Source organism: Durio zibethinus, chromosome 13, assembly GCF_047325235.1.
Source record: "Durio zibethinus cultivar Kanyao isolate XHJ-2024 chromosome 13, ASM4732523v1, whole genome shotgun sequence".
Taxonomy (NCBI): Eukaryota; Viridiplantae; Streptophyta; class Magnoliopsida; order Malvales; family Malvaceae; genus Durio; species Durio zibethinus.
Genome location: NC_143174.1, coordinates 3,640,269 through 3,665,879, shown reverse-complemented (window position 1 = coordinate 3,665,879; position 25,611 = coordinate 3,640,269). Strand labels below are relative to the sequence as shown.

At 32.2% G+C, this 25,611-nt stretch overlaps 2 pseudogenes; both read right to left on the bottom strand.

The window, feature by feature from the left end:
* Positions 1-1,515: 1,515 nt before the first annotated feature.
* LOC111302696 (putative carotenoid cleavage dioxygenase 4, chloroplastic pseudogene) lies at positions 1,516-2,200 on the bottom strand (annotated as a pseudogene).
* Positions 2,201-18,762: 16,562 nt separating this feature from the next.
* LOC111304391 (putative carotenoid cleavage dioxygenase 4, chloroplastic pseudogene) lies at positions 18,763-20,340 on the bottom strand (annotated as a pseudogene).
* Positions 20,341-25,611: the final 5,271 nt, after the last annotated feature.

Below are 25,611 nucleotides of genomic sequence, written 5' to 3'. Positions count from 1 at the left end.
TATTAATTATATATCTAATTAATTATTAATAATTAATTTATTAATTTTTATAAATACTATCACTCATAAAATATAAACCCTATTCCTATTCCAATTGTAAAATTTAAAATCTCAATTTTTTATATTTTTCTTATATAGTGTTAAAAACAAGCGGTATTGTAAGTTGTTGGGGAAAATATCCTTTATTTTCCTTCCTTCAAACTTGAAATACAAAAGATTTGATACACAATTGATTTCTGATAAATTTTTTTTTAAATGCAATTCATATTCATAAAATTGGCTAAAATGTTTAAGTTAAGCGATTCAATAGTTCAAGACAAACCCATTATTATGACAATATCTCATCGTAGCACTATAAGTGTGTTCAATAAATTTGATAATTTTAAATACGAAGTAGTAATATCATTGAGAAAAAAATATAAAATAGATATTATTTAAATTTTTATTAAAATTGATATATAAATTTGATAAAAATAAAAATATGTTTTATATTTATCGTATTAAAATAAATTATAATATAATAATTTCATATTTTACACGTATTATATATAAAATAAATAAATAAAAATATACAAATTGTCCGATTTAACTTCAAGGCTCGATGGTTTATTCTTTACTCTTTTAAGATTATGGACTAGAAAATTAATCTTTTTTGCAATTGATCATATATTTTCATCTACACGAGAGATTGAATATCAACACCAATGATGTGATTTTGGAATGAATATCCTAATTTCATAAAAGATAATAATGATTTTACAAATTTTTGTAATTAAATATTCATTCTTAAATTTAACCAAATCGCATCATCTTATTCCAGAGAATGATAATTCGCCCACGGCCACGAGCATTGCGACTAAGAAGGAGAAGGCTAGCCTTGGATTAGAGTTCTATGGTCTATATAGAGATAAAGAGGCTTTTGCTTTGTTTAAAAGAGACTATCGTCCCATATCTAAAGAACTAAGCTTACCAAATTATGCTTTGATGATCTAAAACATGTGATATCGGGTTACACAATTTTTTTTTTTTTAATCTCACAATTCATCCGATCCTGTTGATTAGAGGATTGAACTCAAAATTTTAAGACGGAATTTTAAATTTTAACCGTTAATATATCTTTATTTGGAACAATTTAAAGTAATTTGTTATTGAACAAATATAATCATCACTAATAATCTAAAACTTTATTTTATTTATTTATTTCAGGACAGTAATCTAACATTTCCCTTGTCCTTTGATCCTTTCGATGCAAGATGTAAGAATTATAAAATTCATGGTACCATACTAGTCTACAAACCCCCCACACACCGACTCTTCAAACTTGCAACATTAATTAAGTACCCCATAACAATATAATTTGGAAAAAAAAAATTGAACAACGTACAAACCCATATATATAGATGAAGAGATACGTATTTGGAAACAAAACCATGACGTTAAATACATGAAATCAAGTTCACTTGTAGGTGGTATTTTGTCATCTAGTGTCGGTGATTACCATATATTTCTTGTGGATTAATAGAAGTTAGGAATCTTATCCTTACGCAAAAATAAATCATGAAAACCACATGGTACTCTCCTAGGCAGCCTGACCACTGCAATAATGTCGAGTTCTGGTGATTGGGCGTCCATCACTAACAATTCTGACTCGTTACTTTGCTCATTGTGCACATAACTGATTAAATAGCCATCATCTTCGTTAGACATGGTATCTTCCGGATCTCTTGCAACAAATAACGGCTCCCCCCAAGCATCCTGGTTTATAAATTCGTTTCCCAACTTCACATCCCATTTTCAAGTCAATCTTTACTACACCTAACATTTTCATGCATGCTTCTTTGTTCACTCCTAGATTGCCGAAACAAGTCTCTTTTCCAACATAGCAAGGATTTATTGATCCAAATTCTAGATTTCTTGGTGAAAGAATAATTCGGGAAACATTTTTAGTCTTCATGTTGATTGTTACCTTCTCCAATTTGATCTCGACAGTCTCGTCAAATGTGTTCTTCAAAGAAACTATACTGGATGCAATAAGAACAATTTCGTCCTCTCCATTTTCCCAATTATTTAGCATATGGATTGTATTAAAATCTGGAATTTCAAACCACTTCATCTCTGAATCATTGAGAGCTTTTCTTGTTAAGATTCCGATTCTTGGAGTTTTATTTGGTTGGTAATCAATGAGCCTGCCTCTTCCCATCATCACTTTCCATGGCACTAATTGAGTCTCATGAAAAATTGCAAACCTCTTGGTTATAGGAAAGTCATGGACGAAACATGGTTGCTTGATGGAAAAAATTGGTACTTCTTTTTCCTTGATACCATTATCATCAAAGCGAAAAAAATTTACATGAGGAAACGTTAAACTCCACCTGAAAGCAAATGTCGCCTTCGTCTTCGAATCAACTTTATGTTAGGAAAATGGGGTTCAGTCACATGTAAATGGTTTTGGACCAAGTAAAAGTCATGAGCCTTGACCTTTCATTTTACACAGAGCAACCAAGTAGAAAACCAAGTAGAAAAAGAAGAAAAGCTAGAAAAAGCAGAGAGAAAAAGGAGAAGAGAGAGTTAGTTAAACGAAAGTCGATCCGTGGTCCGATTGAGTTGAAACCTTGTCAGGAGGTTTATGATTCAGAGTTCTACATTCTGAAGGGTGAAGATCAGGTTTAAAGCTCTCTAGAAACAAATCCATGGTATATTTGTTAAGTCACTTATTTGATGAGATTTCTTTAATTATTTCTCTAGTTGTTGTTTAGCTCTAGTTTTAGCTAGAGAAGAACTTTGTATATCTATTATTTGATAGTAAATATTTTTCTGGTGGCCCATGATTTTTTTTCTCTACACTTGAGGGTTTTTCACATAAATCTTGGTGTGCTTTATTTTTCCTACGTTTTTTTATTATTGATTATTGTCTATTGCTTCTGTATTGTTGGGATTATTGCTTCAAGAGCAACAAGTGGTATCAAAGCGAGGGTTATTTTGAGACATTGATATAGAAGCAACCCAGGATAGAAGTAAATTCTATTTGAGACCATGAAGGGTGATACAGGTTTCATGATAAAATTGACAGCATTGAATTATTCAATTTGGAAGCCTATGATAGAGGATCATCTATACTGTAAATATTTGTATGAGCCAGTAATGGGTGATTCGGCTAAACCAACAGATATAAAAGATGAAAGCTGAAAGAAGTTAGGTAGAAAGACGTTGGCTATAATAAAAAAATGTGTTGATATCAACGTGTTCCATCATGTGGCACAAGAGTCAGATGCTCACATTGTTTGAAAAAATTTGGCAGTATTGTATGAGAGAAAAATAGGTATGAATAAAATTATGCGTGTTAAGAAGCTTACAACTTTACAGTATAGGGGTGGGTGATCTGTTACAGAGCATTTGAGTGATTTTCAAGATATATTTTATCGGATGACTACTATGGAGCTTAAGATGGATGATGAAATGAAGGCGTTATTTCTTTTAGGTTCATTATCAGATAGTTGAAATACTCTAGTTGTGACTGTTCTTGATTCAGCTCTTGATTATAAGGTGACATTAGAGATGGTAAAGGACAGTATGTTTAATGAAGAATCAAGGTAAAAAGATGTAGACCATGGAAATCAAGCTCTAGTCACAGAGAACAGGGATAAAAACATCGACAGAGCTCAGGACTCAAAAGGTCATGGTAAGTCTAAACATAGATCCAAGTCTAGAGGTAAAGTGAAGTATTTTTATTATGGTAAGACAGGTCATATAAAATGAAACTGTAAAATCTTAAAGCAAAAGCGAAAAGATAAGAAAGGTAAGAGTTCAGATGATGGCAATATTACAACAGTAAATTCAGATAGTGATTCAATTACTTTGATTTGTACACATGATGATTGTAATCATGTTAGTGATCATGGCATTGAGTGGATAGTTGACACAGGAGCGGCATATCATTGTGTTCCTAAGAGAGAGTTGTTTACAACTTACAAAGTAGAAGACTTTGATTGTACCAAGATGAAAAACAAGAGTGTGTCACAGATTTTTAAGATTGGTGATATTATTGTACAAACTAGTACAGGCTGCATGTTGACTTTGAGAGATGTTAGACATATTTCAGATATGAAAATGAACTTGCTTACTATTAATGTCCTTGATAATGAGAGATATGAAAGCCTACAAAAGAATGGACAGTGAAAGCTTCTCAAAAGATCTATGGTAGTTGCAAGAAAAAAACTATGTTGAACAATGTATAAGACATTGATGTAATTAAACGGTAACCAGGTAAATACAGTTGAAAATGATGCTTCAGCAAACTTGTGGCATAGGAGACTGGCACATATGAATGAAAATGGGTTATAGATTTTTGCAAGGCAGTCTCTTATTCCCTTGACCAAAGGTATGTCTCTCGATTCATATGATTATTGTTTGTTTGATAAGCATCATAGAGTTTCTTTTCATAAAAGTTCTAAGAGAAAAAAATAGATTGGAATTAATTTATTCTGATGTATGTGGTTCCATTAAGGTTGAGTCATTAAATGGTAGCAGATATTTTGTTACTTTTATTGATGATACTTCATATAAGACTTAGGTGTATATGTTGAAATACAAAAGTCAGGTACTGTAGTATTTTTAAAAATTTTATGCCATGGTTGAAAGGATGATAGGGTTACCCTTGAAGTGTATTCGAACTAATAATTATGGGAAATACACATCTAAAGGTTTTAATGAGTATTGTTTAAAGCATGGAATCATGCATGAGATGACAGAATCTGAAACACTGTAGAATAATGGTATAGCTGAAAGAATGAATCTCACCATTGTTGAAAAAATCAGATGTATGTTGAGGATGATAAAATTACCAAAGTCATTCTGAGGTAAAACAGTCAACACAGCTTGTTACTTACTTAACAGGTCACCATCAGTTCCTTTGGGCTTTGACATTTTAAAAAGAGTGTGGACAGAAAAAAATACTTCATACTCTCACTTGAAAGTTTTTAAGTATAAAGCATTCATGCATGTGTCAAAAGAGCAGAGATCAAAACTTGACAGTAAAGTCACACAGTGTGTATTTGTAAGATATGATGATGAAGAATTTGGTTACAGGGTATGAGAACCAGTAAAGAAAAAGACAGTCAGAAGTAGAGATGTGGTCTTTCATGAAAAAAAATTATAGCAAACTTTGAGAAAAATGAAAAGACTACACGAGTTATTGTTGAGTGTGATGTTTCAACACCAATAGGAATTCCACAGGAACGAGCCACAAATGGTGAAAATGAGTAAGAAACATAACTTGAAGATATGAATGAGCCAACTACAGTTAGTGATGAGTCATATGCAATTAATTTTGAGCAGGGGGAACAATCCTCTTTACCTGAAAGTATTAAGCAGGGGGAGCTACTTTCTGCATCAAGTGATGTAGAGTCTCAGTCCAAGAGATCTACTAGAGAGCGCAGGCTATCTACCAGGTATCCAAGTTCAGATTTTATTTTAATTACCAGTGAAAGGGAGCTAAAAAGCTTTCAAGATGTACAGGCTACTTCAGATAGAGAGCATTAATTAAAAGTAATGAAAGAAAAGATAGAGTCATTATGAAATAATGGTACTTATGATCTTGTTAAACTTTCAAAAAGGAAGAGGCCATTAAAAAATAAATGGATGTTCAAGTTGAAAAAAGATGGTGACAAACTAGTGAGTTACAAAGCTCGATTGGTAGTAAAAGTTTTTTCTTAGAAACCATGCATCGATTTTAATGAGATCTTTACTTCAGTTGTAAAAATGAGTTCTATTCGAGTGGTACTGGGATTAGTAGCTAGTTTAAATCTTGAGCTTGAGTAACTTGATGTTAAAACTGTATTTTTACATGGTGATATGCAAGAGAACATTTATATAAATCAGCCTAAGGGTTTTGAAGAGAAAGGGAAAGAGCACTTAGCTTGTAAATTAAAGAAAAGCTTGTATGGCTTGAAACAAGCTTCGCAACAGTGGTATAAGAAGTTTGATTATTTTATGGTGAGTCATAGCTATAAAAAAATAGCAGCGGATTCTTGTGTGTATGTTAAACAATTCTCTAATGGTAACTTCATTATCCTATTATTATATGTTAATGATATGTTGATTGTAGGACAAGATGCTAGTATGGTTTGCATGTTAAAAGAATAATTGTCTAAGTCTTTTGATATGAAAGATTTAGGTCTAGCAAAGCAGATTCTTGGTATGAACATTATTCGGGATAGGAGAGTTAGACAGCTATGGTTATCACAGGAAAAATATGTTGAACGAGTACTTGGTAGATTCAACATGTAACATACTAAATCAGTTAGCAGTCCACTTGCTAACCATTTTTATTTAAGTAAAAAATCTTATCCAGTGTCTAAGAAAAAGTAACTAACTATGTCTAGCATGCTTTATTCTTCTACAGTCAGTTTTTTATTGTATCTTATGATTTGTACAATACCTGACATTACCATGCAGTTAGTGTAATGAGTAGATTTTTTTTTAATCCACGAAAGGTTCACTAAAAAGTAGTGAAATGGATTTTTAGATATTTGAGGGATACCTAAAAAATGAGCTTGACTTATGAAGTTTCACAACCAGTTCTAGAAGGGTTTACTGATGCTGACATGACAGACGATTTTGATAGTAAAAAATCTACTTTAGGGTATTTGTTCACTTTTACAGGAAGAGCTGTATTTTAACAATCTAAGTTACAAAAGTGTGTTACTTTGTCAACTACAGAGGCTGAGTATATTGCAACAACTGAAGCATGTAAAGAAATGCTTTGGATGAAACATTTTTTTCTTGAATTGAGATTGAATCAAAAAGAGTATGTGATATTTTGTGATAGCCAGAGTGCTTTAGATTTGAGTAAGAATGTCATGTACCATACTAGAACAAAGCACATTGATATTAGATATCATTGGTTACTTTCAATGATTGAAGAACATCAGATGCTGTTGAAGAAAGTCCATACTGATAAGAATGTAACAGATATGTTGACTAAGATAATTCTCAGGAAAAAGCTTGAGCTCTGTAGTAACTTGACTGAAATGAGTTCCCTGGCCAAGATAAGTTCCAAAAGAAACTATTATGATGATGAATCTCTTCTTAATGGGGCTAAAGGGGGATATTATTAAAAAAATGAGGTCGAGCGCCATGTAAGTGGTTTTGGACCAAGTAAAGGTCATGGGCCTTGATCTTTCATTTTACACAGAATCCTAGCTATTTAATAAAAAAAAGATGGGGTTATTTTAAGGGAGTGTCAAAAATTAAGTAAAAAAAAAAGAAAAGCCAAAAAAGTAGAGAAAAAAATAAGAAGGGAGAGTTAGTTGAACGGAAGTCGATCCGTGGTCCGATTGAGTTGAAACCTTGTCAGGAGGTCTATGATTCAGAGTTTTATATTTTGAACGATGAAGATCGGGTTTAAAGCTCTCTAGAAATAAATCCAAGGTATATTTGTTGAGTCACTTATTTGGTGAGATTTCTCCAATTATTTTTCTAGTTGTTGTTTAGCTCTAGTTTTAGCTAGAGAAGAACTTTGTATATCTATTATTTGATAGTGAAGATTTTTCTGGTGGTCTATGATTTTTTTTCCTTGACACTGGAGGATTTTTCACGTAAATCTTGGTGTGCTTTATTTTTCTTACGTTTTATGATTATTGATTGTTGTCTATTGCTTCTGTATTGTTGTGATTATTGCTTCAGGCGTAACACTTTAGAATGTGCAATCATGTTTGCAAGTAACTTGGGATTCCCATCAAATTCCCAACGCCTCAAAGTCTCAATATCATCAATTTTTGTCAAATTAATGGCATATGGCAAATCATACTCATACAAAGCAACAAGTTTGTTTGCAAAAAAAGCAAGGCTAGTATTGGCAACTCCAAATCCTTTCATGAGATCTAGATCGCCTGTTATTATAGCCATAAGAAATCGTAACTTGTCTATGATTTTGTAAAGAGATGATCCACTTGGAATGATGGGGGAACCAGCACTCCGTTTGAGCACATACTTATGAGTCTTGACATAGCAGTTACAATACCTTGCATGGCCATTGGATAATTGCAACGAGTGAAGCTTCCCATCCCCAACAAACAAATCGAGAAGATGGAGTGGCTGGTGTTGGAAATTCGGACCATTGAGGATGTAAACACCATTAAGAGTGAGCGAAAGTTTACCCTTGATTACTTTCAATCTGTTAGCTCTAGCTCTTCCACTGGTGCAAAGTTCCCATTAAAAACAGGGCTTGAATCAACTGACGAGTGAATGAGTGGATCAATAATGTTAATAGCATTATGGAAAAGCTTTTGGGACATTGAAAAAAAAGTGGAGAAAAACGAGGATGTTGGTAAAGATAATGTTTTTCTATTGGTTTTATTGTTTGTTCGTTGTAATTTGTTGGTGATTAAATTTTTTGTTTTGATATCAATTGAAGAAATTGTAAGCTTCCTAACTTCAGGTTCGAGGGCCGAAGGCAAAAGTTGGTAGAAGCAATGTAACTCATTGAGATAGAGGGATTATAATTTAGTGAAAGGTATCTATAAGTTGCAAACAAATCTTTAGATAATTAGTTTTATTGTCTAAAAGGTACTTCTAAGAATGGTATTTTTATTAATTTATAGTCAGTCATCTATTTTTGTACTTGAGATTATTGAACATTGATTTTTAATTAGTCAAATTAAAAGTTCAATAATCAATAGATCATCAGATTGTTGGCATAAATTGATATTTGCTTTTCTTAAATTTTAATCAATATTTTATGTTGGATAAAATTTATATTAAATTTTTTAAGTAAAATTCATGAAATTATTAACTAAAAATAATTAAGTAAAAAATTAAAATTGAAAATCAAGATTAATAATCGAAAGATCTTGTTACGTAATAAAAGGTTTTTCTCAGAAATCAGGCATCGATTTTGATCAGATCTTTGCTCCAGTTGTAAAAATAAGTTTTATTCGAGTGGTACTGAGATTAGTAGCTAGTTTAAATCTTAAGCTTGAGTAACTTGATGTTAAAACTATATTTTTGCATGGTAATTTGCAAGAGGACATTCATATAAATCAGCCTGAGGGTTTTGAAGTGAAAAGGAAAAAGCATTTAGTTTGCAAATTGAAGAAAAGCTTATATGGCTTGAAACAAGCTCCGCGACAGTGGTAAGTTTGATTATTTTATGATGAGTCATAGCTATAAAAGAACAACAGCGGATTCTTGTGTGTATGTTAAACAATTCCCTAATGGTAACTTTATTATCCTATTATTATATGTTAATGATATGTTGATTGTAGGACAAGATGCTAGTATGGTTTGCAGGTTAAAAGAACAATTGTCTAAGTCCTTTGATATGAAAGATTTAGGTCTAGCAAAGCAGATTCTTGGTATAAACATTATCTGGGATAGGAGACCTAGAAAGCTGTGATTGTCACAAAAAAAAATATGTTGAACGAGTGCTTGGTAGATTCAATATGTAACATGCTAAATCAGTTAGCAGTCCACTTGCTAACCATTTTTATCTAAGTAAAAAATCTTATCCAGTGTCTAAGGAAGAGCAACTAACTATGTCTAGTATTTCTTATTCTTCTACAGTCGGTTCTTTATTGTATCTTATGATTTGTACAATACCTGACATTGCTCATGCAATTAGCGTAGTGAGCAGATTTTTTTCTAATCTGAAAAAGGTTCACTGGGAAGCAGTGAAATGAATTTTTAGATATTTGAGGGGCACCTAAAAAATGAGCTTGACTTATGGAGTTTCACAACCAGTTCTAGAAGGATTTACTGATGCTGACACGGCAAACAATCTTGATGGTAAGAAATCTACTTCAAGGTATTTGCTCACTTTTACAGAAAGAGCTGTATCTTGGCAATCTAAGTTATAAAAGTGTGTTGCTTTGTCAACTACAGAGGCTGAGTATATTGCAGCAATCGAAGCATGTAAAGAAATGCTTTGGATGAAACATTTTTTTCTTGAATTGGGGTTGAATAAAAAAGAGTATGTGATATTTTGTGATAGCCAGAGTGCTTTAGATTTGAGTAAGAATGTCATGTACTATGCTAGAACAAAGCACATTGATGTTAGATATCATTGGTTACGTTCAATGATTGAAAAACATCAGATGCTGTTGAAGAAAGTTTATACTAATAAGAATGTAGCAGATATGTTGACTAAGATAATTCTCAGGGAAAAGCTTGAGCTCTGCAGTAACTTGATCGGAATGAGTTCCCTGGCCAAGATAAGTTCCAAAAGAAACTGCTATGGTGATGAATCTCCTCTTAATGGGGCTGAAGGGAGAAATTGTTAAGAAAATGAGGTCCAGCGCCATGTAAGTGGTTTTGGACCAAGTAAAGGCCATGAGCCTTGATCTTTCATTTTACACAGAGCCGTAGCTACTTAATAAAAAAGAGGTGGGTGTTGTTTTAACGGAGTGTCGAAAATCAAGTAAAAAAAGAAAAAAAGCAAAAAAAAAAATAGAGAGAAAAAAGGAGAAAGGGGAGTTAGTTGAACGGAAGTCGATCCGTGGTCTGATTGAGTTGAAACCTTGTCAGGAGGTTTATGATTCAGAGTTTTACATTATGAACGGTGAAGATCGAGTTTAAAGCTCTCTAAAAATAAATCCATGATATATTTGTTGAGTCACTTATATGGTGAGATTTCTCCAATTATTTTTTTAGTTGTTGTTTAGCTCTAGTTTTAGCTAGAGAAGAACTTTGTATATCTATTATTTGATAGTGAAAATTTTTTTGATGGTCCGTAATTTTTTTCCCTCTACACTGGAGGGTTTTTCACGTAAATCTTGGTGTGCTTTATTTTTCATGCGTTTTATAATTATTGATTATTGTCTATTACTTCTGTATTATTGTGATTATTACTTCAAGCACAACACTTTAGAATGTACAGTCATGTTTGCAAGTAACTTGGGATTCCCATCAAATTCCTAACGCCCCTGAGTCTCAATATCACCAGTTTCTGCCAAATTAATGACATATGGCAAATCATACTCATACAAAGCAACAAGTTTGTTTGCAAAAAAGACAAGGTTAGTATTGACAACTCCAAATCCTTTCATAAGGATTTTTAATAAATTATAAATCAAATTTAAATTATAAACGATATTTTTAATAAATTTTTTCCATAAAGATTGATACTTACTAATATTTAATAAATCTATATAAGCCATAAAGTCTGTCATTTAGTCAACTCTATAGGTTCGAGTACAACAATAAAAGTAATGAAAGAGAGAACCTTTTTGAAAGTCAAATATATATTTCTGCTTCATTCTCGTACGGAACATTCTTTTTGCCGTTGGTGTGGTTTTTCACATCACATAACGTTCTCCATCTGATGTTATATATATTTTTAAAATAATTTAAAATATTAAAAAAGTAATTACAGGTTTCGTTATTTGATAATTTAAAAAAAAAATCGATTATTTAACTTTAAAAATCACAATTTAATCACTAACGATTATAAAAATATTTTGATATCTATTGTCAATATGATGGTATTATAACAATTTAGTCACTAATTGTTAAAATTTTAAAGACAAATATTTTAAAATCGAGCTTAAATTAAGTATTAAAATTTTTTAAAAATGGGATTTAATTAGTTACTATAACAGCCTATTAATGTCAAAGTAAAAAATCCAAGAGTATAATATAGCTCATAATTAATCCCTTCCCCCCCAAAAAAAACTCAATAAATATTAATTAGAAATAAAACACCAAATTCAACAAGAGGTTTCAAGTTTGACAATTATAAATGTAAGTTAGGTTGAAGAATTACTATTAATTTATAGGAGAGCAGCTTTTATTAGAAGATCAAACTTTTTCAGACAGATCTGGGGTACACAACCCCTGAAACATCTGCTATTGTTTTGTAAGGATGACAAGATTCATGGGTTGAACTTAACATAAATTGTAAGGATGATGGCATGATTTTCAATATTATATAAATCACAGATTCCAGTTTTAAATTATTCTCACTTTAGGGTAAAAAAATGGCAAAGATTCTCTATAACAAATTAGAATGCAATTTGAAATTAACAAGAATTTGTGGCCATATTTTCTAGAGGTCCTTTCTCAAAAACAGACCATGAAACGAGTATGGCACCCGCCTAGGCAGCCTAACCGTTGCCACGATGCTGAGTTCTGGTGATTTGGCGTTGTCCATTACCAAGAACTTTGACTCGCCAGCTTCCTCTTTGTGCACGTAACTCATTACCATCATCTTCATCATCATCAGCATTATTTTATCTATCATTTGTCACAAATAATGGCTTCCCTCCGAAGCAGCCTTGCTCATAGTATCTTTTCCCAACTTCACAGTGTTTCCGAGTCAATTTTCGGCACACCTATCATATTTGGGACTTATTCAACAAAGACTCCCATGTAAGCAAACCGGCTTTCTTTCCCACATAACGAGTATTAATGGATCCAAGTTCCAAGTTTCTTGGGGAAATGATGTTTCTTGAAACTTGGCCTGTTCTCATGTTGATCTTCACTTTCCTCCAATTTGATGTCGCAATTTCTATCATAGATTTTTTCTTCTGATGCAATGTTGGATCTTGGATGCCTTAAGAACTATTTCGTCTCTTCCATTTTCCCAAGCGTTAAAGATATATATGAATTGCGTTGAAATTTGAGACTTGAAACCAGATGAGTCATTCGTTGCATACAATGGAATGATCCTGATTCTTGTAACTTTTTCTGGTTTATAATCTACTAGAGCACCCCTTCCCATTATAACTTCTGCTGGTGTGCAAATCCTACTTGTGTCGCACCAAAAATTGCAAACCTCTTGCTTATAGCACAGTCATGAAGAAAAGTTGGTTTAGGGACCGAAGAAATGGGTACTTATTTCTGTTTAACTCCATTTGAATCAAAGCGAAAGAAGGAGAGGTGAGGGAATTAAAGTTGGGCTTGTTATAAAAGCAAATGTTTCCTTTGTGTCTATGTCACCTACAAATTTTTTATTACAATCTTACAATTATTCAATCAAAATAAAAAAAATAAAAGTTTATAATTTATAAATGTGAGTTTTATATAAAATTTTAATAAATACTATGTATTATGATTGTTTAATTGTAATACAATGATTATAAATAATATTATAATGTAATAATTATAGGTGATATGTATCTAATTTTGAGATGTGCAATCATATTTGTGTGTAATTTTCTAGATAATTTCCAACAATTATGATTATATGATATAGAGTCTATGTATGGCAAAGGAATTTAAGGAAGGTAGAATGTTAAAAACAATTAAGATTAGCTCATTATAGCACAATTTGCAAAACATTGCAGTGCAACCTGTCCCACTGAAGAATTATATGGACTCTACTTTGTTTAATGACCCAAGATATTTCACAATTTTTTTGTGGTTCCAAATTCTGCAAAAAAAAAATTGAATTTTCATTAGCATCAACTAAATGCCTGTAATATAGACCTTCTGGTACTCTAATATATTTAGAATGAATTGTCAAAACACCTTTTATTTTATCGGGATTCAAAAATCATCCTTCCATTTCATAATATTTACAGTGTTAGGAAAATGGGGTTCAGTCCCATGGAAGTAATTTTAGACCAAGTAAAGGCCATGGGTCTTGATCTTTTATTTTACACAGAGCCCTAACTACTTAATAAAAAAGAGGTGAGGTTGTTTTAGGTGTGTGTCGAAAATCAAGCAGAAAATGAAAGAAAAGTCAGGAAAAGCAGAGAGAGAAAAAAGAGAAAGGAGAGTTAGTTGAACGGAAGTCGATCCGTGGTCCGATTGAGTTGGAACCTTGTCAGGAGGTTTATGATTCAGAGTTCTACATTCTGAACAGTGAAGATCGGGTTTGAAGCTCTCTAGGAACAAATCCAAGGTGTATTTGTTGAGTCACTTATTTGGTAAGATTTCTCCAATTGTTTCTCTAGTTGTTGATTAGCTCTAGTTTTAGCTAGAGAAGAACTTTGTATAACTATTATTTGATAGTGAAGATTTTTCTGGTGGCCCGTGGTTTTTTTTCTCTACACTTGAGGGTTTTTCACGTAAATCTTGGTGTGCTTTATTTTTTCTGCGTATTTGATTATTGATTGTTGTCTATTGCTTCTGTATTGTTGTGATTATTGCTTCAGGCGCAACAAGTGGTATCAGAGCCAGCCCTAAACCGTTCGATCCATGCTAAGTACCTCGAGAGAGGTAGGCAGGGTGGTCAACCTACGTGACGAGGGCGTCACGAGGTTGGGTGCGGGAGAATGTTATGGACCTAAGGGGGAGTCCTGAATCCCACATCGAACATAATAGGAAGGTCACTGGGGTATATAAAGGTTCACACCATCTCTTCCTTGTGAGGCACCTTTTGTAGGACAAAACCGTGAGGCCAGGGGGCCAAAGCGGACAATACCTCACAAGGGTGTGAACCGTGGCGGTCAGGCTGATCTGGGACGCTGGATGAGTGCATGCCTGGGTCCTGAAGCCGCACGGGTTCGAAGCTTAAGTCTCGACCTGTGACAAGTGGTATCAGAACGAGGGTTATTTTGAGACATCGATACAGAAGCAACCCAGGATGGAAGTAAATTCTATTTGAGATCATGGAGGGTGATACATGTTTCATGATAAAATTGACAGCATCAAATTATTCAATTTAGAAGCCTATGATGGATGATCATCTATACTGTAAAGATTTGTATGAGTCAGTATTGGGTGATTCGGCTAAACCAACAGATATGAAAGATGAAAGCTGGAAGAAGCTACGTAGAAAGACGCTGGCTATAATAAAAAAATGGGTTGATATCAGCGTGTTTCATCATGTAGCGTAGGAGTCAGATGCTCACATTGTTTGAGAAAATTGGCAGCATTGTATAAGAGAAAAACAGATATGAATAAAGTTATGCTTGTTAAAAAGATTGTAACTTTACAGTACAGGGATGGACGATCTGTTACAGAGCACTTGAATGATTTTTAAGATATATTTAATCGGATGATTACTATAGAGCTTAAGATGGATGATGAAATGAAAGCGTTATTTTTTTTGGGTTCATTGCCAGATAGCTGGAATACTCTAGTTGTGACTATTCTTAATTCAGCTCCTGATTATAAGGTGACATTGAAGATGGTAAATGACAGTATGTTTAATGAAGAAGCAAGGCGAAAAGATGTAGACTCTGAGAATCAAGCTCTAGTCACAAAGAACGGGGGTAGAAACATCGACAGAGGTCAGGACTCAAAAGGTCGTGGTAAGTCTAAACATAGATCCAAGTTTAGAGGTAAAGTGAAGTGTTTCCATTGTGGTAAGGCGGGTCATATAAAACGAAACTGTAGAATCTTAAAGCAAGAGCGAAAAGATGAGAAAGACAAGAGTTCAGATGATTGCAATGTTGCAGCAATGAATTCAAATAGTGATTCAGTTACTTTGATTTGTACACATGGTGATTGTAATCATGTTAGTGATCCCGACATTGAGTGGATAGTTGACACAGGAGCGGCATATCATTGTGTTTCTAAGAGAGTTATTTACAACTTACAAAGTAGGAGATTTTGGTTGTAACAAGATGGGAAACAAGAGTATGTCGCAGATTGTTGGGATTGATGATATTGTTATACAAACTAGTACAGGCTGCATGTTGACTTTGAGAGATGTCAGACATATTCCAGATATGAGAATGAACTTGCTTGCTATTAATGTCCTTGATAAGAAGGGATATGAAAACCGACAAAAGAATGGACAATGAAAGCTTCTCAAAAGATCTATGGTAGTTGCAAGGGAAAAACTATGCTGCACAATGTATATGACATGGATGCAATTGAACGGTAACCAGGTAAATACCGTTGAAAATGATGCTTCAGCAAACTTGTGGCACAGGAGGCTGACACAAATGAGTGAAAAAGGGTTACAGGTTTTGGCAAGGCAGTCTCTCATTCCCTTGACCAAAGGTATGTCTCTCGATTCATATGATTATTGTTTGTTTGGTAAGCATCATAGAGTTTCTTTTCGTAAAAGTTCTCAAAGAAAAGAAAATAGATTGAAATTAATTTATTCTAACGTATGTGGTCTCATTGAGGTTGAGTCATTAGGTGGTAGCAGATATTTTGTTACTTTTATTGATGATGCTTCACGTAAGACTTGGGTATATATGTTGAAATATAAAAGTCAGGTACTGCAGTATTTTTAAAAATTTCATGCCATGGTTGAGAGGATGGTAGGGTTACCCTTGAAGTGTATTCGAACTGATAATGGTGGGGAATACACATCTAAAGACTTTAAAAAGTATTGCTCAAAACATGAGATCAGGCATGAGAAGATAGAACTTGAAACACCGCAGCATAATGGTATAGCTGAAAGAATGAATCGCACCATTGTGGAAAAAGTCAGATGTATGTTGAGGATGGCAAAATTACCAAAGCCATTCTGGGGTGAAGCAGTCAACACAGCTTGTTATTTACTTAACAGGTCACCATCAGTTCCTTTGGGCTTTGACATTTCAAAAAGAGTGTGGACAGGGAAAGATACTTCATACTCTCACTTGAAAAGTTTTTGGGTGTAAAGTATTCATGCATGTGCGAAAAGAGCAGAGATCAAAGCTTGACAGTAAAGCTACACAGTGTGTGTTTGTAGGATATGGTGATGAGGAATTTGGCTACAAGGTATGGGATCCAGTAAAGAGAAAGACAGTCAGAAGCAGAGATGTGGTCTTTCATGAAAAAGAAACTATAGCAGACTTTGAAAAAAATGAGAAGACTACATAGGTTACTGTTGAGTGTGATGTTTCAACACCGACAGGAATTTCACAGGAAAGAGCCACAGATGGTGAAAATAAGCAAGAAACAGAACTTAGGGATATGAATGAGCCAGTTACAGTTGGTGATGAGCCAGATGCTATTAGTTTTGAGCAGGGAGAGCAATCCTCTCTACCTGAAAGTGTTGAGCAGGAGGAGCTACCTTTGACATCAAGTGATGTAGAGTCTCAGCCCAGGAGATCTACTAGAGAGCGCAGGCCATCTATCAGGTATCTAAGTTCAGATTTTATTTTAGTTACCAGTGAAGGAGAGCCAGAAAGCTTTCAAGATGTGCAGGCTACTCCGGATAGAGAGCACTGGTTAAAAGCAATAAAAGAAGAGATGAAGTCATTGCGAAAGAATGATACTTATGATCTTGTTAAACTTTTCAGAAAAAAGTTTGAGCTTTGTAATAACTTGGCCGGAATGAGTTCCCTGGCCAAGGTAAGTTCCAAATGAAACTGTTATAGTGATAAATCTCCTCCTAATGGGGCTGAAGGGGGAGATTGTTAGGAAAATGAGGTCCAGTCCCATGTAAGTGGTTTTGGACCAAGTAAAGGCCATGGGCCTTGATCTTTTATTTTACACAGAGCCCTAGCTACTTAATAAAAAAGAGGTGGGGTTGTTTTAGGTGTGTGTCGAAAACTAAGAAGAAAAAGAAGAAAAATAAAAAAAAACAGAGAGAGAAAAAAGAGAAGGGAAAGTTGGTTGAACGAAAGTCGATCCGTGGTCCGATTGAGTTGGAACCTTGTCAGGAGGTTTATGATTCAGAGTTCTACATTCTGAACGGTGAAGATCGGGTTTGAAGCTCTCTAGGAACAAATCCAGGGTATATTTGTTGAGTCACTTATTTGGTAAGATTTCTCCAATTGTTTCTCTAGTTGTTGATTAGCTCTAGTTTTAGCTAGAGAAGAACTTTGTATAACTATTATTTTATAGTAAAGATTTTTCTGGTAGCCTGTGGTTTTTTTCCTCTACACTGAAGGGTTTTCCACGTAAATCTTAATGTGCTTTATTTTTCCTGTATATTTGATTATTGATTGTTGTCTATTACTTCTATATTATTATGATTATTGCTTCAGACGCAACATACAGAACTTAAAATTCTCAAATTAATTTTCGAATTAAGTTATCCTTGAATTGTAACGAGTTTGTTCTTTTTTAAATTATTTGAGTTTAAATTTATTGAAAGACCATAAAAATATAATTTTTATGAATTCATTGGGTCCAGCATAAATAAATTTGTTTAAATAAATTTTCTTTTAAAAAATACTGAACATAACTTAACAATCTCTTACGGCTAAATATATATATATATATATATATATATATTAATGGCTACATTTCTAGCATTTACCACAGTAAGAATATATTTCCAAAGGAAGACTGATGTTGCAAGTCTTGTTGCTAATAAATCTGCTAGTGTTGAACGCCCAAACGTACTGGAAAACCAATTGGGCCGAGTGACTCAACAGAGAAAGTTGGAGTACGACATTTTTTTAGGCAAAGTTGTTTAAACTAGTTTGAGACAGGCCCATGGATTTTGGCAAATTGGTTGTTTCTGGTGATTCAACTGTTCTAATTAATAAGAAAGACTTGAACCCATCACTCTCTTTTTTATTAAGAAAAAAAATTCAAAAATTGTTTTTTGAATTACAAAACAATTACTTAGATCCAAATCTTTATCTCCATTTGTTATTGCTAAACTAATAAATGATCTTAATATTATGTTTAATGTGCATATTGTGGTAAATTTTGATCAGAATTTTCAAAACCGAATCTTACAAATATTTTTAAAAATTTTATCATCAAATTTTTTATATTTTGGGCCAACAAACACAACTATCTTCATATCAACTTAAATTTCATTAAATCACGAATTTAAGTTTCCTACAATCATCTTTTGTATGTCTTTATTTTTATTAACAAAAATCTTTGATAAAACTTTTTGGGATTTCCAATTGAAGTTTGATTTACAGCAATGTATATTTAATTTTATTAGGTCATTGTTGCCTACGTCCACCGACAAAAGAGAAAGATTCACTATATATATTCATTAACATTTTTGTATACATAAAACAAATAAGAGAGCTTTCACTTGCTGAGAAATAGACCATGAAAGCCGTATGGAACCCGCCTTGGTAGCTTAACAACCGCTACAATGTCAAGTTCTGGAGATTTGGCATCCATTATTAAGAATTGTGACTCATCAGCCTTCTCATCGTGGACGTAGTTCATTACATGCCCATCATCACAAACGGTATTTTCTGAATCTTTCATCACAAACAAGGGCTCCCCTCCGAAGCAACCAGGTCCATAAAATCTTCTTGCAACTTCACGCCCAGTTTCCAAGTCAATTTTCACTAAACCTGAAGTTTTTGGGACCTCTTCAAGTACTCCTAGATAAGCATAACGTGTTTTTCTCCCAATATAGCGAGGATTTATTGACCCAAATTCCAAATTTCTTGGAGAAATAATCTGTCTATAAACATCTCCAGTTTTGATGTTGATCTTTACTTTCTCCAGTGAGACATTGACAGTCTTGTTAAAAATGTTTTCCACTGAGATGATATTAGATGCCACAAAAACTATCTCATCATCTCCATTTTCCCAAGCATTTACTATATGAATCGTATTAAAACCTGGAACCTGAAACCACCTGATCTCGGAGTCGTTCATGGCATATTTTGGTATGATCCCAATTCTTGGAGTTTTATTTGCTTGGTAATCCACGAAGGTGCCTCTACCTGTCATCACTTTTCCCAATGAATATACTAATTGTGTTTCATGGAAAATTGCAAACCTATTGGTTATGGCAAAATCATGGATGAAACAAGGTCGATTGATGGAAGAGATGGGTATTCCTTTTTGTTTTACACCATTTTCATCAAAACGGAAGAAGGTGAGATGAGGGAAACTTAGGCTCCATGTAAAAGCAAATGTCTCCTTTGAATCCAAATCGACTTTGGGATGAGCAGTCATGTTGGACATTAACTTTTCTCAAATTCCCAACGTCCTAAAGTCTCGATGTCACCCTCTGCTGTTAGATTGATGAGATATGGTAAATCAGACTCGCAAAGAGCAAAGAGTTTACTCGAAAAGAAGGCAAGGCCAGTGTTAGCCACGCCAAAGCCGTTCATGAGATTAAAATGGCCATTCATGATCCTCCTTGTCTCCATTACAAAGCGAACAATATCACCGAAACCAAAGAATCCTGAAAAAACATTCGGAAAGATAGGAAAACCAGCCTCTCGCTCGAGCATATACTTGTAAGTCTTGACATAGCGGCAACAATACGTAGCATTGCCATTGGAAAATCTCAAGGAATGAAGCATGCCATCTCCATCGAACAAGAGGAGAGCCCGAGGAGCTTGGAGTTGTGGATTTGGACCATTTCGGACGTAAACACCCTTTAAAGATATAGGTAGCTTACCTTCAATTACAGTACAATCTGTTGGTTCCATCTCATCTACAGGAGCTAAGTTTCCTGTATAAATATGCCTTGGATCAAACAAAGGGTGAAGAGGTGGATCAATGGCATCGGAGAAGGCAGCATTCGGGGAGTTGCGAATGGAAGCAAGGGTGCAGAACAATGATGTTGCTGACAAAGGCAGCGGCACAGTTTTCTTGGTTTTGGGTGGGGTTGTATGAGAAGAAGAATGGGCATCGATATTTTTTTTGGTCTGGTTGGAGGTATGGGAATTATAATATAGCAAGTTTTTGTTACATTCATCTTGGGTTTTGGATAATTACTTGATTCTGGTGAGAATGGATAGGGAGAGACGAAGGGAAGGATGGGGTTATATAGAATAGAAATAGCCAGCTTTCCAGGGAAGCATGGGCTTATAATTAATGGTTACATATAACCAAAGTTAGAAACGGAACGTCTTGCTTGCTTCTGGCTAAGCTTCTAGCACTAGATAATAGCACTAGACAGTAGCATTTAATGGTTACATATAACCAAAGTAGAGTTCGTAAAATATTTTATTAAAAATGAGTAAATAAAAATTAAGTTAATAAATTAAAATATCTTATCACATAAAAAGCATGTAAAATTTTAAAAAGTTTTAAAAATTTTTAATAAATTTATTAAATATATATTTTTAATAAAAATATTGATAAAATTTTTATTATTAAATAAATATCAATTAAATTTGATTTATAAATAATATTTTTAATAATTATTTTACATATTATTAATTTTTATATTAAACACTATCAATTTATCAATGTAAATTTTTTATTAAATTATTTATAAAAAATTTTCTAAATTTCATTTAAATAATTTTATATAAATTTTATGGTCAAAAGACGTTCTTGTATGGTAGGAATACTGCCATAGCCAAGCCGTATAAAGGCGGGCAGCGCTGAGCAGCGCTGTAGCAATAGCAACTGGCCTACTTGTTAGTTAAAGCCAATTCTTACCTTTTTTTAATAAAAAAGCCCTTAAGGGCCCCTCTCTGATTAGGAAGGAAGGAAATAATCTCAAGTTTATGAGAATTAATGGTCGCACGATATCTCATGTTTTTAATTTGTTTTATTTTTTTGTGTAAAATCTTTATCAATCTGAAAATTTCTAACCTTTACTTTCAAACTCATCACGAAAAGTTTAATATGTTAGCTTAAAATAGGTACATCAATATATCTGATTAATAAAATGTTTAGGTTATTTAAGCAATTTTTAGTAATATGGCATATTTTGATTTGTCTGGTTTGTAGCTACTATATAGTAGTAGCCTTACATCACCTTTATTTTCAGTACAAATGAGAATATTTGTTATGTATTATATCTAACTAATTATATACTATAAATAATATACATGAATACTTAATGTTACCTAAATACCTAATATCTTATTTTCTGATATTAAATGCCTAATGTTACCTAACTACCTATTGTCCAATGTTCTCATATTCTCGGGAAGGGTTAACATACGAGCACTTGGTTCGATTTTTTTTTTTATCTCCCCGTGAATTGTATGTTTGTAAATATACTTTTAATGTCGAATTAAGATCAACTAGGACAAAAATAAAGCATTGGGTCGAAGTTTTTTTTTTTATGTCAAGGTAATAGCTATGAATAGTCATTGACTCTGTAGAAAGATGAATGAGACCTATTATGGGACATACAATGCATTACAGGCGTATGATCATTATGCTTCAACCAGGTTATTCTATTCCACCTTTTAGAATGAAAAGAACTTAAAATCAAAATACTTAATAGCATAGTGATACATTTATACAAAACTTTTACCTCGAGCACACCCAATGAAGTTGTAGACAATCAAGTGAAATCTAATCCACGAAATAATTTGATCTATGGATATCATCATTGTGGTAAAGGTTGTAATACCAGAAGAATCATTACCACAAGGCATAGAGGGAGGTCATAAGTGTCTATACAGTAAAATTGATTTTCCACAAAATAAAAAAGATGTATATGGTAGAATCATAACCATAGAATACGAATCTAATCAAAATGTATACATTTGTCTCATACACTATGGGGATGGCGAGAAGAGATATATTTTAAATCCCAAAGGGGCTATATGAATCCCATTTTGTTAAATCTTTATTTTGAGCCATATAGTATTGATTAATTCTATTTCATCATTGTTTTGGTACTAATCTTAAGCCATCTACTCTGAAATAAATTGTATTGACAATGACTCCTTAACCAATTTTTCCATTCTTTTATTCTAGAGATTTTCTTTTAAACCATAATGATGTTTTAATTGGGAATGAGATATTCCTCAATGTTTAAAATAATCTTTTATTTCATTTTTAAGAAAAAGAGATGTTCCATAATATTAAAGGATAGGGTGGAATTTGTAAAAACTAATAACTTGGGTTTGTAATAATTTGCAAAATACATATGCTTGTGAGAAGGAGGATAAGTCACAAAAAGCTTTTGCATTTTTATTTCTAATAGTCAAAAGTGAGGTTTTTATAGTTGAAATAAAATGAATTGTATTTTTATTTGGTTTATTAATTCTTTCTTGATTTGCTTCATTATTGTAAATGAATTTGTCAATCATTTTTTTTGTTGATTCAAGAAAAAGTTGGGCTTGAAATATTAATGATATATTTAATGATATATAAAAAAAATATCTATGTATTTCTTTTCAATAAAAAATTTTATAAAAAAAATAAAATTTACAGATTAATCTAATATTTCTTCTTTTTAATATTTTCAAAATTTTTTTTGATGATTCTAATATTTTATCTTGATAACTTATTTTGTTAGAACTAATATTTATTTCTTGAGCTAAAAATTCGTTTTTCTTGTCTTTTATAATTTTTTATTTGATTTTTGATTGTGTTTGTTATCTCTTTATGTTCAAAACCCCAATTCAAGTGATCATTTATTTGGCACCCCCCAAGGATCAAGAATTGTCATTCTAACCCTTTTCGAGGGATTCCATCCACAAATGCAAAGTTTATGACTGATTGATATTGCACACCATTATTTGGCTATTGCATTTCTTTTTCTTATTGCTAGTCATATGTATAGAACTAACTTCAAAATTGGTTAAAGTATAAAAGATCTTTTAGAAGCACACATTTCTCTGGGAAGATGATTGGGGTGTGGGCATAAGGGTTTTTATGACACAATCAATAATTCGATTCATTTTCAATTAGGCCTTGCTCTAGCCTCTTTAAGGGTTATTACATCCTTGGTAGCTCAACACATGTACTCTTTACTTGTTTATGCATTCCTAACACAAGACTTTACTACAGCAAATCGTTTATTAAAAAAAAATCAAAAGGTTTAATACAAAAGCAGAAAAAAAAATAATAATAACTTGGTTAGAAGCATCTACCATTATACCCACAATGATCGACCATACTATAGCTATCCATAATGGAAAAGAACATTTGCTTATTTATATAATGAATCATATGATAGGACATAAGTTGGGAGAATTCGCAACTACTATAAATTTTCGTAGACATGCATATAAATCTTGTCATAATGATAATAAGTCTTGTCGTTAATATTAATATAATAAATAAAATATAAATTAATTGTAAATTCATTAGTGAGAGTTAAACCTTATGATAAAGATAAAGAAAGTAAAAAAAAAAAAACCAATATCCAACTTTATATGAAATATATGCTTTAGGTTAATATATATGTATGTCTGCTCACAAAGCACGAAGACTTTATCTTGTTACTTTATTTTTGCCAACTATCATAAGGTTTTTCTTCTTTTTAGCCATGGCATTATTTTTTTTCTAAGTCAAATAAATTTTATTAAGCAACCAGATGGTTACAAAACTATAACTTTCTAGCAATAGGAATAGAAATAACTTTAAAAAAAAACATTAAATGTATGAATCCCAAATTCTCTAAAAACCAAAAACTCTATAAGATTGAAAAGATAAAGACAACAATATAGAAAAAACATCCCACCAAATATCAATTGTACAAGTCCACAAAATAACCTCAAACATATGTCCAACAAACCTCCAGGTCTACAACCAAATTGCTATAGCATCCACTAAATTTCTGTCCACACCTACCTCGGTCAAAGTATCATTGAGCCAACACCATATTGTCCATATATTTCTTCAACAAATCCAATAAAATCAACTTTTCCATATACCAAACTATAGCAAGCATTTTTATTATAATATATAGATTCGTAAACCTATAACTAGACACAATTTAAAAAGTCGTCATCAATCTTTTTTTATCTAGATGTGATTGGTCACTTAAGTGAATTTATCCCTTTTAGGATATTCTAAGCTTAACTAAGTGTCTTTAAGGAATAAATTATAGTCTACTAATCAAAATAGAGTTTAAGAGTTCGGTTACGTATGGGAAGGTTATAGCACCCCCACACGCCCATCCTAAAAATGGTACCATTTTTTTAAAAATTATCCTAAGGGTTTATAGTTCTAATGGTTGTAAATTTAATGTTAAATATTAAAAATAATTAGAAAGATTTCTCCATTAATCTGACAGAATTTCTAAAAATATTTTTTCACCTCAAGAGTATTCAAGAATCCTATACGTTTTCTTGAAGAGGCTCTCTCATCGAAAAAAAACTCAATCATTTGCTTTTATTTTTTTTGCTAAATTTTGTTTTATTGAAAATATATTTTATTCTTCCACCATTTGAGTTAAAATTAAAAATATCTTCTCACCTAAAAATTTCTTAGATAATCATCCAGTTGCAATTATTAAAAACTTAATATTCAAAATTTATTTTTTATTTTACAAGTTTCGTTTCTAAATTTTTCACTATTTGGGTCCAATTTAAAAATATCTTACAAGTTTTATTTTAAAATTTTTCATCATTTAGGTTAAATTTAGAAATATCATTTTTACCTAGAAATTAAACTCTTGTTATTTGTCATTTGTTTTTTTAGAAAAAAAATAATATGACAATTATTTTTTGAAGTCTCATCTAAATTCTTTTATCATTTTGGTTGAATTTATAAAAAAAAACTTTTATTTAGAAATTTCATAGAAATTTAACCATGTGTGATTTTTCTTGAAATCATCATATATTTTCATACCAAAAATTTTTTTAAGTTATTTTTTTATTTTTTATTTGAAAAAGAATACAATTACTTTTATTAAAGTTTGTCTAAATTATTTCACCATTTGAGTTAAATTTAAAGAAATTCTTTACTTAGAGATTTTTTTAAAAATTTATCATTTGAAATTTTTAAAAATCTCATTATTGGATAATTGTAAATTTAATCTCAAAATTCACTAAATTTATTTATATTTTTTTTATTATTTTTAAAAAAATTAAAAATAAATATTAATTATTGATGTCGAAATTTTATTTAAAATTTTTCTCTATTTAAGTTAAATTTAAAAAATCTAAAAAATCACTCATTCTTGATTTTTAAAAATTT